A 14,283-nucleotide genomic window follows, 5' to 3' on the forward strand; every position below is an offset into this window, starting at 1 on the left:
TATCAGATTACCAGACACTCATTCAGGACTCTGCCAAATTTGCCTGGATAGGCAGCGTTCCATGCAGTTCCTCTTTTAGATACATGTGCCAACCAATCCTGACCCTTCTCTTCCAGCTTTTTTCTCTAAAATCCAGATGTTAGCTGATTTTGCATGTCACTTCTTTAAAAGGAGTGGTTGGGGCAGGGAGGGAAGGGCACTTCCTCCTTCAGGGAGCAGGGAAAACATCCCCAAGTACAGAGCAGGATGGGCACAGTCACAGCCAGGCATTTGGTGGCTACAGAGAGAAAACTCCCCATGGACCAATGGTCCTGAAACTGTCCAGGCACTGAGAGGCTGAAATCAAGCTTAGGAGAAAGGCCCTGCCTTCCTCACGTGTGTCTTGATGAGGCTCCCCTCATCCACTCGTCCCTTTAGCTAATCCCCACCAACACCAAAACCACCTCACTCTCTTCCTCTGGCAGAGTTTCTGCATGGCTGCTCTCACCATCCAAACAAATATTTCCAGCACTTTGTTCCAACAGGGAGGGTTTTCACCTCTTTAGGACATCATCTTTGGTAAACCCTCGCATAGAGGAAGGACACTCACAAGCTTTTGTGTCTCCAAGACATATCCCTCTTAATTCCCTACAACAGCACTGGGAAGAGAAATTGTTTAGGCCACAAAGTTGGCTATAAGCAGGTGTGCAACCACGAGGTCCTCAAATAAAACTTAAAGAAGATCTCTGCTGCACACGCAAATTGCAGAAAAATATGATGAGGTTGGTTCCTGGCTACTGTGGGGTGCAGGAATTTGGCTGTCTCAGGTAGAGCTGAGCTCTCAGACCAGCCCTTGGGATCACAGAACAGAGCACAGCAGACTCAAACAGATCTAAGGCTAGAACTACACAGCACACAATAATCTGCCTGCCACAGAGATGAAACAAGGAAGAAGAAGAGAGCTGAAGTTCAGTGTAATTACATGGGATTTGTCAGGTTCATCCACGAGTATATTGGGGCTGGATCAGCAGCTGTACTGATTGACAGTGCTCACTGAAGATAAGAGCAATGTATTAGTCTAAACCAGCTGCAGACATGGCTCTGCTGGATGCTGCTCAACACAATTCTTGCACTGACATTGTCTTTAGTGTGGTGAAGAGCTCAGTTCTGCATTTGTGCAGTCCCTCAGTGCCAGCAATACGTGGATGTGCATCCTGAAACACCCACCCACCCCTGCAGCAGCACAGGCTGCGTTAGAACTGCAGTTTTACTTCTGATAAATCCCCCAATTCCTCTCTAATAGTCAATTATTGTCGACTACTAAACCCCAGAGCATCTCAGGAAAGCATGGATAACTAGGAAAAAAAAAAGGCACAGCATTTCAGCAGAACATGAACATCTCTTATTAAAGAAATAACTGCATGCACATCCACAAATCAACCAGCTTTCACTCACAGTGCTAATAAGAAAAATGAGTTTATCTGCTCGAGCAGTGAAGTGCATTTTTTCACTTGTTTCATCTATAGAATCATCATTGACTTTTTCTTGGCCTGCAAAGGCCAAACACAAATGATGTGGCGGATCATAGCAGAGGCAATTCTTCAGGTCAGTCAGACTGGAGTTAAACCCCAGCTGCATTTGGGAAGGAATGACAGAGACTTAGAAAGAAAAGCAGTGTGATTTCCAGCACCCTGTTTTGATGTAACAATCCAGGTTTCCTGACACGCCTGTTCTCCTCACACTGGGCACTGAGATTGAGAGGAAAACTCAGAAAGAAAACTGCAGAGTGACACTCGTGTCTTTGATTTGCATACTCCAATTGCTGTGGTGGGGAGCGAGCTGAAGCCTTCTTCCCTTCTCCTCACAGTTTGAAAAAGATAATAGGACGAACCCTGTATTATTTTTAAGAGAAGATGTCAAGATGAAAAAATGAAAACGTCAAAAAAGAGGCTGATATACAGCATTACTTAAAGACTGTTTTGTTGAGAAAAACTGACCAAATGATTTACGAAAGGCTTTTAACAGGGCAGTCTTTGGACTACAGTGAAGATGAAAAATAAATGAAAATCTATTTCAAGTTTATTTTAGCCTAGTCATTTGACAGATGAGGGCAAAACCTGGCAAGAACACAAGTTTTAATCTTCAGATGTAGTGACTTTATTTGCAGTTTTGCCGATTAAAGTTTTCTCAGTGCAAAATAAGAGCTTTTCGGAGCATTTTCAGATGTTTTCTGTTGAAACTACTTTTATTTTTTTATTTTTTTTTACATGAAGCTCCCGTGAAAGGCACATGAGTAAAAGGGACTAAAGATGCTTCTACTCATGGCCCAAAGCTCATATGGACATTGTCCTCACCATGCTGCAGCCCGTGTGCCCACCTCCTTCTTCCTTTCCCAACTCTCCTTTCAAGCCTCACTTTTGAAACTCAGCCCTCCTAATTAATTACTGGATTAACCAGCCTAGTTTCAAGATGCTCATGGCTGGAGGTGGATCTTGAAGCATGGGCCCATTCTCAGTGTGCCCAGCCTGGCACATTTCTGCCTGGCCAGATGGGTCCACCATCTGCTCCTATTTGAAGGAAAACTTCCTGGAATTAGGGTTTTCCTCTTAACCTTTGTTTGTACAAATCCTTCATCCTTTGCTCCCTCTCTCCATTCTTTTATTCTTTTTTTGCCTTTTCACCAAAATCACCTGAAACACATCCCAGGCAGATTTAAAAAATAAAGTGGCAGCTCCTCACAGTTTTGGTGCACACCTGGCATGAAAAGAGCCCTGCTCTGCACAAAGGCCACTGCTCTGGAGCAGCCTCAGCACACCAAAGGGCTGCTTTGTGGGAAAGTAGGAACACAGCAGAAATTATTTCAAGTGTATAGGCTTCAGAGAGTGTAGCAAAATCAATCCTAACACCAGGAGTCAAAGGTAGCCTTCTGCTGTTTGCTCAAGCTATTAGGGCATGCTATATTATTTTTGAGTATAGAATTTATAGATCGAGACGAGCGGTTGATCTCTTCGAGGCGAGTAAGAAAAGATAAAGATGGAAAAATGGAGAGCTGATATCTAATCCTATGAAAATCTGCTACAGTTCTATATTTATGATAAGCCTATCCCAGCACATCCTGCTCAAAGTCTTACAGAAAATGTGTTGCTAGCTACCAGGGAATCATTGATTTTTTTTTTAATTTTTTCCCCCTCATAGTGCTATTGCTTAGCTGTGGTAGAAGCCATAACTTGGAGAGGAGGGGTAGAATTAAAAAATAATAATAAAAAAATCAATATTATCATTATCAAGTGGTGAGTACAGTTTGCAGCAGCAATAGTCTCCCTTGAAACAGCTTTCAGAAGTAGCAGTTGTCATCTGCATAAAGTATTACTGATTTGGCCAAGTTATTAAATGCAGATATTATTTGATGTTTTGGTCATTTTGGTTTGGTGATCATCAACAGTGCCCAAACCTCACATCTGAACCCTCAGCTCTCTGGCTGAGAGCTGCAGTATTTGCTGCTGGCATTCTCTTTCCATTATTGCTGAGAGTGATTCATTCCCTCATTAAGACCAACTAATTTTTAACATCCTGTGCTGTTTCTTGCATTGTGTATTAGTGGAGTGTTCAGATGTGCCCCCAGTCACTAAGTTCTGTGCTTCCTCCAGTAACGCCTGAAGTTATAAGATCATTTGTCCCTGGTTTTCTGCACACACACCTCCCCAGGCAGGCAGCTCTTGCAGGGTGAAGCTTTCCCTCAAGAGTTTTCTGAGCATCTTTTTCACATGCTTGAAAGCACAGTTCTGAGATGCTACACCAGATTAGGGTGGTCTTCAGCAGGACTGAATCTCCAAGGCACAGAGCAGCTCTGCTCAGACAGAGTAAAATTTACTGTGTCAAAACAGAAATATCCTTATTTATCTAATTACAGGCAAATGCAAATGTAACCATTCAGAGCTTCAGGCCTTCTCCTGCGCGCCTTGGAGAAAACCTGCAGAGTTAATTTGATTCCCAAGTCTGTGGCATCTTGGAGGTACTTTTAGTTTCTAAGTTATCTTTAAAGTTCCATCTGAAGGCCACAGGCATGCAGGTCACAAGCACTGAACACACAGAAAAGAGACAGATATTCATCTTCTAAAATGCTCTGTGTGTTTCCCTAAATGAGAATTCTTAACTGAATGTGTTTGCATCTATATTTGTATCATAATTTCATGAGGATGAATGATGATTTGGTTAAGAAAAGGATTAGGTCTGTGATTATTAATAGACTGAAATCATAAAGGCAGTAGTATTTTTATGTTACCATGATATTCAAAACTCTCAATGAGGAAACAAGAGCTGGTTTGCAAGCTTTCACTGTGACAGCATGAATTGTTAATCTTTTTGCTGAAGTCCTACTCTATGATTAAATACTTTATAAAGCTGGTATGAAATGATAAATACTAAACTTTGTGTCTGTTTAGCTTTTTTCCAAGGATCAGAAGTGCTGCTGACCCAAGAGTCCAGTCCCCTCTTGGAGATCTCACAGGTGGAACTAATTGGATGTAGAAGGAGCTGTCACTCCTGCCCTCCCCTTGCTCCCATCAGAAGGCCACCCTGCCTGCCAATCTCACTGCTGAGCTCCTGCTATTTTTATCCTTTCATCTTTCCTGATATTGACTTAAAGCCTGTAATTTGTTACACCTGGAACTGCATCTATTAAAGTTAAGGTCTAAGAAACATGCCAAGGTCCACCCACGTAGAACCTATCACTTGTGCAGAAAACGTTTCAGAGTCTTCCAAGTGAACATTAAATTCATTCCAGATGCACAGATTCTCCAGGTGGATGGGTCAGGCACCTGCCACTCACGTTGGCAGAGGCAGGGCTTAACATCAAGTTGTGCTGCAGCAGTTTTGATTACCTTATCTACAAGCTAAAAGCAATATAAAATATTACCACAGGCTATTTTTCCCCTTAGACCAATACATAAAACCCTAATGAAATTGCATTTATAATGTAACCTCAATAAAAGTTTTAATAATGCTTGTTCCTATATCACAGCTGTGAAGAGAAAGCACCCATATTACATATGAGACAGTGTGGAGTATAGAATAAGTTTAAGACACATACATATGTGTCTTAAACTGTGACTATTAAGAGTTTTTAATGATTTAAGACATAAAAATTTAAACTAATTTTTTTTTCTTGTCTTTTAAAGGAGCATTATTCTGAACCCAACCTCTCTCCAGAATCACCTACACTAAGCTGCGTGCTTTTGGTGCTTATAGAGAGATTCTGAAGCTGCAAATCACACTGCTTGTGGCTCCTGAATGGATTTTCTACATCCCTTTCATTCCAGCTCTCTGTAGTAAGGCTGTCATCTTAGATCCAGGCATTTCCAAAATCAGTGGAGGCTTTGGGCTCGCTTCATGCACAGGATTCAATCCTCCTGGTGGTCATAACATGAATAATCTTAATTACATCCCTAGTTGTGATTAGGCAAATGCATGTAGGAGCATTCACTCATTCTTGGGGACTGGTGTGAGCCCTGGGCAGGTCCCAGAACTGTGCTGGATAAAAGTTACACCCACACAAGCACCTTTCACTCCCTGGTTTCCCTGAAACCCTGGGCAGATGCTCAGATGTGCTCCAAATGGAGGGTGGGGAGAGGGGGATGGAAAAAAAAAAAAAGAGAAAGAGAGATAAAAAAATAATCAAGATCTCAGGGTACACTGTGTTATGCTGCAAAATTTAGCCTGTGTGCAGCTGATGAGATTTCTGGTGTGAATGGGAACTGCTGGCAGGAGGAAAGCCTGCAAGAGGAAGCTCTGCTTGTGTGCTTCCACTGACGCTGCCAAAAAACCTCAAAGTTTCACCATGCAACAGAAGTTTTTAACCACCTAAGATGCTTAAATGAAAGAGAAATGCACGAGGAAAAGCAGCAGTGAGTTATGTATCACCATTACTGCTAGCATTAGACACTTACAGGGGACTGCTCAGCTGAAGACCACAAGGTATATCACAAAATATTTCACAAATCATTAGGTAACTAATGGCAGAGCAGCCAGTGTGAATTAGGCAAGAGACTGAAGGGGTCACTTTGCTCATCCTTTAAGATGGATGCTGGTGGTACAGCTCTGAAGCCACTGAAACAGCAGCAAAACAGCACAGGGAGTGGAAGGAGGCCTTATCCAGGCAGACAAGCAGACTTGCTGAGAGGATTTGGGAAGATGAACTTCAATTTTCTGTGTGGGACTTCTGCCAAAGACTCCAGGACAAGCACTTTTCCTTCAGCAGGGCACACATTGAGATTATGTCAAAGTAATCTCCCCTGGCTTTCACTCAACAGTACAGGCAGAAGAAATCACCTCCCCAAGCAAGAAACACAAAACTCTTTTCCCTAATTTCTTAAGAAATGTGATTTCAGATACATCTGGAATATTTCCCCTTACCAAAGACCCACCCAACCTTTGTTTTTTAATCTCAAACCTCAGCTCACTCTTCAGATAAAGCTGTTTCAAGCTAAGAAAGAGAAACATTTTGTTGAGAAACAATAAAGTGTTGTGATTGTTATCAGCAAGATGTAAAAGGAGACCTGGGAACCATCTCTTCTTCCTGAAATCTTGTTGGTGTGCTGATTCAGACAGAAATTGTCATCTACTAAATTATCAACAGGTGAGGCTCACTACTGCTCAGCCAGATGTTTTAGAGCGCTGTTAGGACCATATGTTGCTTTGTGACAGGTGGGGAATGCTGCCCAAAATACTTTCAAAACCCCAAATTCACCAGTATCCCAACAGATGAAGTGAAAAAGGGGATTTGTTTGGGGTCCTGGGAAGGAAAGGAGGGTTTAAGTCAGGTTGAACACTTTTTAAAATAGTAATAATTATAAATGTTTTGGTTTTTTTCAAAATATGCTTTCAAAAAGTGAGCTTTCTTGAGAAGTAATACAAATACATGGGCATATCTGAGAAGATCATATGAACAGAGAAGCTGTTCATAAATATGATTTCAAAAATGAATATAAATTTGTGGTTGGTGTCACTGCAGATAAGGAGTCAGTAAATTTACTACATCAGCAAGCAGGAGGGAACACTGTCAGCCTTTTTTCCCCACACTGAGTAGCTTTCAGGAAACTAGATGATTTTCAACGAGATCATGTATTTTGTAAAGGAGAGGAACATTCCGACAGACTGACTCCAGCGTGGTTCCAAAAGCAGTGACTGTAGCAGTACTCAGAGTTTAGCCTAGTTTAACATAGTGTTATAGCAACTGTGCAGGGCTGCTTCTGCAGATTGTGTTAAACTAAGCTTAGCACCACTTCTGTCATCTCTCTGGAGTCACTGGGCTCAGTCAAACCCCGCTCACAGTGCAGAGAGCGCTCTGCTCATCACAGACAGCCCATGCCTGGGGACACTCAGTAACGCTCCCTGCAAACACAAACACGGGCTTTGTGAGCATAAACCATCAATTATTCCTGCTTGCCTTTTTTTTTTTAATGAGAAAGTGGTCATTCTGTTCCTTTTTCTGCTGTTGGGCACCCCCTGCCTTCTGACCCCTCAGTTTGGATGCTCAGAGCACGGAGCAGCCCCAGAGCAGCGCAAGGGTGTGAGCAGCAGTGGCTGCCTGGGAGCAGCTCAGCCTGGCACAAACACCACAGATAATCACATTTGACTCAGCCTACCCATCAAGCTGAGATCCCCTGAGATTTTGCCTCTGAAGACATGCCAGACAGAATTCTCTGGTTCAGAGAAAGTCAGAGGTTAGAGAGGGGTCAGCTGTAATTTAAGCATCTCTCAAAGTCCTCTGAGTGCAGTTTTCACTCACACAGCCCAGTACCAGGAGAATAAGCATAGGAAGGAGCCTAAATGCAAGGAGGTCTGAATTAATGTAAAGACTGATACCTGCATATATTCTGAATTTTGTCAGCTGCACAGGGATCCCTCTGGGATAGCACAGGGATGGGTTGCCACCATGCAGAGCGCAGCCTAAGGCCATTTGGCACTGCAAAGCAGTCCCAGAAACACCACTGTGGGGTCACAGCATCTGCAAACAACTCCAAAGCACTGCAACCACTTTCCCTAAGGTGTCACTTAGTAAATATATTCCCCCTCTTTTGGTATCTCTCATGTTGGAAAACTGCTCTGGACAAACACAGTGAAGATTTAAAACTCAGCAGGGAGAAAACCCATTTCAGTGGAAAGAAAATCTTGGTCCTTGAACAAGTGGGCATAAATGTGTTGTGTATAAATTTAGTCTGGAAGTTACCAGGAAATTTTAGGCATTTAGCTGTAGGATCAGCCTCCAACAGCAGCAGCTGGAAGTGTCCTGCCAAAGGACACATTCTCACAGCTGATCAAAAAATCCCTCAATAACCAGAATGGAAGATTCAGGAAAGGCTCCTGGGCTCCCTTCTGTCCTAAACCCAAGATGATGATCTTGGAGAATGCCAAGGAGAACCTGACCTTCCTGGCAATGTAAGGACACCGTTCCTGGAGGTGTTCAAGGGGTGTCTGGATGTGGCACTCAGTGCCATGGTCTGCATGACAAGGTGGTGATCAGTGAAAGATGGTCCATGATCTCTCAATGATTCTGAGCCAGCTGTCCTGTGGAAAGATGAGGGACATGTCTGTGCCAGGGATGTGCCACAGAACAATCTCTTAGGTCCCTGCTGTCTATAAGGATGGAAGAGACACCACCCAACCCTGCTTTCAAGGATGAGAGTCCTAGCAAAGGAACAGGCACCAAAAGGTGAGCCTCAAAGCTCCTGGAGGAAGAGTTAGCAGAGCCTGCGTCCTTCGAGTCCTCAAGCCCAGGGGCTGTGCTCTCACAGCTGCCTGTTACACATCCACAGGAAAAGGTCTAACCAGATGAGCAATAAGGCATGAGAGCAAATTTTCTTCCTTACTCAAACAGTTCAGGGTATTGCTGACACTGGATAGCCCTGGATCAGCAGTAGGGTGAAAAATGTGCAATTTACAGAAAAACACCTATTTCCTTTAAAACTAGAGGTTTAAACCTCCAAGTACAAAAGGTGTTTTGCCCCTTTTTCTCATTAAGCTGTATAGCTCTCATCTTTCTGCTAATCAAAATGCTATGCTGATTTAACAGTGTCACTGTATTCCGTGAAAAGCTTAAGATAGCTCTTTTATCACCAGTTGGAACACCAGTGACTTGAAATTAGTTGTATACATGTAGGGGAAAACAGACTGTCTGTCCCTCTGCCAGAACAAACAACTCATCTTCATCTGACTGCATAGAGTAGGGGTAAGCAATCCGTAAGGAGGAAGAAGTTTTAGGATCTTAATAGCTGTGGGATGGCTGACTCAGCTTTTTGACATTCTGGTTAAAAAGAAAAAAAAAATTTAAAAATCATATAATCTATAAAATCCCATCAGCTGAAAAGCAAACTAGCTCTGCAAGCAGTAAAGCTCAGCCCTCTGTAGGAGTTCAGGTCTGTGTCCCCTTTTAGCCAGGCTTGAAAAGGTAGTGTGAGAAAGCAAGGTGAGTTATTTGGGTTAGTTTTATGCCTGGGTTTGTTTTATGAGGCCCACAGTTGTGCTAAGGAAAGATGTGTAAATCCTTGGGGTTGGGGATAGCAGCTGCCTGCCTCCTGCCCACACCTGCCACCGAGCTACCTGCCCGTGCATCCTGCCTAGGCTTCCTCTTGGGGAAACAGGAAATCTTATCTTCTGTCTTTATCCTAATTGTTTCAGTTTTTCTAAACTGGAAAAATAAAAAAAACCTCCAGTTTTAGTAAAAAAACTAAACAAATCTGTTGTCGTAGCAACAGGACCCTCACCACCCACCTGTGATGACAGAGAATCCCTCAGGGCTCACCAACAAGGACAGGGATGGACAGGGAGTGCTCCCACAGCTGGGGAGGGTCCATTTTACACCATTATTTCAGGAGCTGCTGGCTCAAAGCCCACTGACCACCCAGGGGCTGCAGAGCACCAACCCCAAAACCCAATGCCAAGTAGACACATGGCCCAGGACTAGGAAGGAAATGCAAAAATTAATTAAATTGGGTCAGGTTTTCCCCGTGTGGAAAGGGCCCAACAGCTTCTGATGGTTTGTGACTTCCATCCTCAGAAGTGCAGTATTTCAGAAACTGGGCCTAAGAAAGCAGCTCTGGCCCAGCTCCAGTGCTGGGATCAGTCAAAGCCCAAAGGAAAGCCTGCATGACCTATTATTTTTTATGACACCAACATGCAATGTTAGTCCATGTCTAAAATTTACCAAACACTATCTCTGTGCCATACACATTCTTCTTTATCACCTGAAACTGTCAAACAGCATCTGGATCAGACAGGATCCCATCAGAGGCAAGAGGAAGCCTTCAATTCTAGTGTTTCCACAGCCCCTGTCAGAAGTAAACCCAAATTTTGGGAGTACAAGACCTGTCCCTAACTCAGAGAGCAGAGCAAGTCCAGAACAAGGATGGACCATGTCCCTTTGGCTCTTTCACTGCATCTCTGTTACCAGCAGCTCATCCCAGCCATCCCACCCCTTCCCCAAAAGGCTCCACTGTGAAGCCAGCACTGGCACAGGTTCCTCCCACGCCTCCTGGCATCTGTCCCTCCTTAGTGCTTGTTTCCTACCAGGTCATGGAGAGCCCAGTCTCACTGGGCTTAGGGAGCTGCTTTCCTGATCACCCCCTGTCGCTTTAAAAGGCTCCTGATTTCCCTGTGCCTCTCTCAGCTCACGTTTGGAAAGCAGCTTCTGTGTCCTTAAGTGGCACTTGCCATTAAATGAGAAATGTTTTTTATCATTGCAGAGCAATCTCCTCGATACCATGCAGAAAGTTGTTGCTTGCGTGCATCCAGGGGACAGATAATTATAAATACAATAAATTCTAAATCATTTTTGAGGCTGTTTTCCTCATATGAAATTTATTTCTGCTTTCTAACAATGGGCTAACAAGCCAGAAACATTAGCCAAGACAGCAAGTGTACCCCATCACCGGCCTGGGAGGGTTTGGCAGGAAAGAAGTGTTTTATAGCAGTTTCCCAATGCATTTAAGGCTCACTAGTGGAATGTTCAAAAGGAACTTCTTGTCAGTCCTCTGCAGAAGTTAGCAACATCAAAATACTGCACACATATAACAACATTTTGCCCCATTTTGGGAGTAACCATAAGTCAAACCAGACAGCAATTTTATACTTGCTCAGTATTCTAAAATTTTATCTCTCCTCATGTAATGGTTTCGAAATGTCTCCATGCCATCAAAGTAATGAGGTTACATGTAATTAGAATATATGAAGGTATTTAAAAATTAAGTGTTATTATTTTGTACACTTTCCAAATAGCATAATTGCATTAAAATTACTACCTTCTGCTTATTTCAGTTATAAACATCACTTTCCTTCTCTAATCTCAGAAGAAAATAAGAAAGGTCATCTGGAAGAGAGCTACAGCTTATTTTGCATCTTGTATCTCAGGCTCAGTGCTATTGTATTAGAGATCTCTAAATGCTCAGGTGTCTGCACCAGAGCTGATCTGAATAGGAATATTAAAGTTCCTGTTAAACTGAAAAAAACAGAGCTCTACTCACCCTTTCCAAACAGGAGGTCTGCACTGGACTAACACCAGAGTGCAGTGGCTGTGGCCCTCTGTTAGTACCACTCACTGCAGATCCAGGTGAGCTCACTTGAGGCAGAAGCCCAGGTCATTTTCAGCCATTTATCAGCCTCTTGATCTTAGCAGCAGTTAGGGCTGAATAGCACAGGAGAGTGAAAGTTACTCTAATGTGCATGGGCTGTGATTATTGCTGAGGCTCTGCCATCTGCAGAGAAATCCTCCTCTCCCCTTCTGGGCTTCTCTCCTTTCTCTGCAGCTCAAGGGGAGCAGCCAAGGATTAAGGAGCTGACCTTGAGTCCTGCCCTCATGAATTTCCCAGTATTTACCATGGTAAATGAACACACAAACATTTTGCAGCAACAATAATTTCTTGTCTTCTTTGGAAGTGGAACGCTTTGGTGCATTCCAGAAAATTCTGCCTATTTCTGCACCCTCACCATCCATTTTCCTGTCACAGACCTGCGTGGATTTGGCTGGGCACAGGCTGTTGGTGTCAGCAGCCGTCACGCACCAAAAGCTGCCTTTGACTCTGCTATTCCAAGTCCTGTGCCTGCCTGGGGATGGGCTGAGGGACACGGTTCAGGATCCCTGCTCTGCTCCTCACCGGCACCTAGAGAAATATATCTTATTATTCTGCACCACCAAGCGGCCAGATGGAGCAGAGATTGCAGAACACCTTGGGATCCAGGCTTGCCACATCACCTACAAGGGTTTGGTTATGGAGTGGAAGTTCATATCGCCTGAACTGGCAAATAGGGGGAAAAAAAAACACAGAATATAAAACCTCATATCTTGAAAGAAGCAAATTTCCTTCTTTTCTTTTTTTTTTTTCTGACATCCCCTAAGGTGCTCCTAAAGATGTGTTGTCAAAACTGCTTCAGTTCATATTCAGTCACATTTTCCATACTTCAGATTTAGTGGTGGATGGTTCTGTAAATATGAGGCAAATATTTCTGAGTATCAATAAAGTGCTTGTGTCAGAAGTAGGAAGAAAGCACATATCTTTGTTCTTTAGATATTAATTCCTCTATCTCTAAAAGTTGTAAAAACAAAAAAGATGACATTTCATGCAGAAAGATGCATTACATGGTATAAATAGGAGCTATTTCCCCATTCTTTTGTACCTTATGTTCCTTGTGCTCAGTTGAACTCTTTTATTTAGCCACTCTCAAGGTACAAAGAGTGAGGTCTGTTGCTGATCAACATTACTTGTCCAAAATCCTCACATGACAGAGCAGCTGATCTCATTGCATAACATTACACATCACTTTTAATATATGATACTGACTTGTGACAGGGTAGAGAGTGATCCCTCATTCTGGTTTGGGAATATCAGTCCACGTATTGGGAGATTTCCTCTTTCAGAATGAGTTGGGTCACTTCTGAGGATATTAAATAATAATTTCATAAACAGTATTTCCTTAAGTAAATATTTTACTTAAATCTGATTTCAGATTTTCTCACAGGCTTATCTGTCTTGCAGTGGAAATCTTCATTGCCTGGATTTCCATGGGTCATATGGGAAGGTGTTCACTGGGAATCAGGAGCCCAGCTCAGTGCTTTAAGTCTTCATGTACTTCTGTGGAAGACAGGCTTTTAACTTTCCTAAACATCTCAATTGCTCCTTTGGGTTTTGAGTGTTTAGGTCCCTAAGTATTTTTCAGTGCCCAGCCCTGTAGTCATACTCAGACCTGTGAATTACCTGAATATTCAGACCTGAAATTACCTGTGTAATTTCACCTGTGTCCCTGCCTCTGGAAATTCATACTTGCCTGTCTCACAAGTCACTTTGGGTCTGTGCACTGAGCCTTGGAGACCTTCAGCAAAAGGTCTCTGATTTGGGTGCATCTGGGATTGGACACACACATGCACACAGAGCCTTAATCCTTGTGTTTCTTTTGAGAGTGGAATTTTCTTAGTGGAATTTTCCTTCATAAGCCCTGAGGTCCCAGTAGCAAGCATTGTCCCTGACCTGTGTGTGTTCCCTGTGACTGAGGAGCTGAGGAGCAGAGCAGGGATGGAGGCATCAGAAGGCTCAGAGGGGTTTTGTGTGTGCCTCCCTCCCTGATGCGATGGGGGTACAGGGGGAACCTGTCAGGGGTAACAGCGGATGTTGAAAAACTAAACATGAACATCAGAAATGTAAGTGTGCTTCTGATTATTTAAATAAGGCCAAATTAAGAAGGAAGAATAAAGAGAAAAGGTGTTTGTCTGGAGTGCAGCAATGCCTGGAGACTTCTGCCACAATCAGAGTGACATTGTGCTGTGCAGGCTGTGAAGGATTAGCAAACGACTGAGCCAGAGGGACTCACACACCAAATCAGTAAATCAGTCAAATATGAGTGTCTGCATTTAACAGCTGATGCTGACAAACAGCAAAATATGAAGCAACTTGTCCAAGGATCGATGCCAGGTTTGTCCAGAGCTCTGTGCACCTCTGGAAGCAGGGCCAGGCTGGGAGAAGCAAGCCTTGGCTCAGGGTTAAGGACCTGACAGTTTTAACCTTTGGAAAGACAGCAGTCAAGGGGGCAATACAGCTGTGGGATCCCAGATTGTAAATGGCCCCTTGCAAATGGCCTCTGGCTGCAAAAAAAATGCAAGATTTCAGTGCTTCAGACTGCTTCTACTTGGATTGGAAGTCTCTTATTTCTGTCAGGGTGGCTGCAGGAGCAACCACCACTCATGTACAAAGCTGTGGACCAGCCACCACCACTGCCATGGGAGCTGGAAGCTTTTCAGTGGATCAAAGGCATGGAATAACA

General features: G+C 43.4%; 1 protein-coding gene across 2 annotated transcripts in view; it reads right to left on the reverse strand.

Moving 5' to 3' along the window:
* The window catches only part of NLGN1 (neuroligin 1), a 483,239-nt gene extending 471,184 nt beyond the window's left edge, over positions 1-12,055 (reverse strand). For both annotated transcript variants that reach the window (XM_086843333.1, XM_086843330.1), the window contains exon 1: positions 11,496-12,055. The gene's annotated coding sequence lies outside the window, so the exon portion shown is untranslated. The remainder of the gene's footprint in view (positions 1-11,495) is intronic.
* Between the last annotated feature and the right edge of the window lie 2,228 nt (positions 12,056-14,283).

The sequence above is a fragment of the Cyanistes caeruleus genome, chromosome 10 (assembly GCF_971803275.1).
Source record: "Cyanistes caeruleus chromosome 10, bCyaCae1.hap1.1, whole genome shotgun sequence".
In the NCBI taxonomy this organism is placed as follows: Eukaryota; Metazoa; Chordata; class Aves; order Passeriformes; family Paridae; genus Cyanistes; species Cyanistes caeruleus.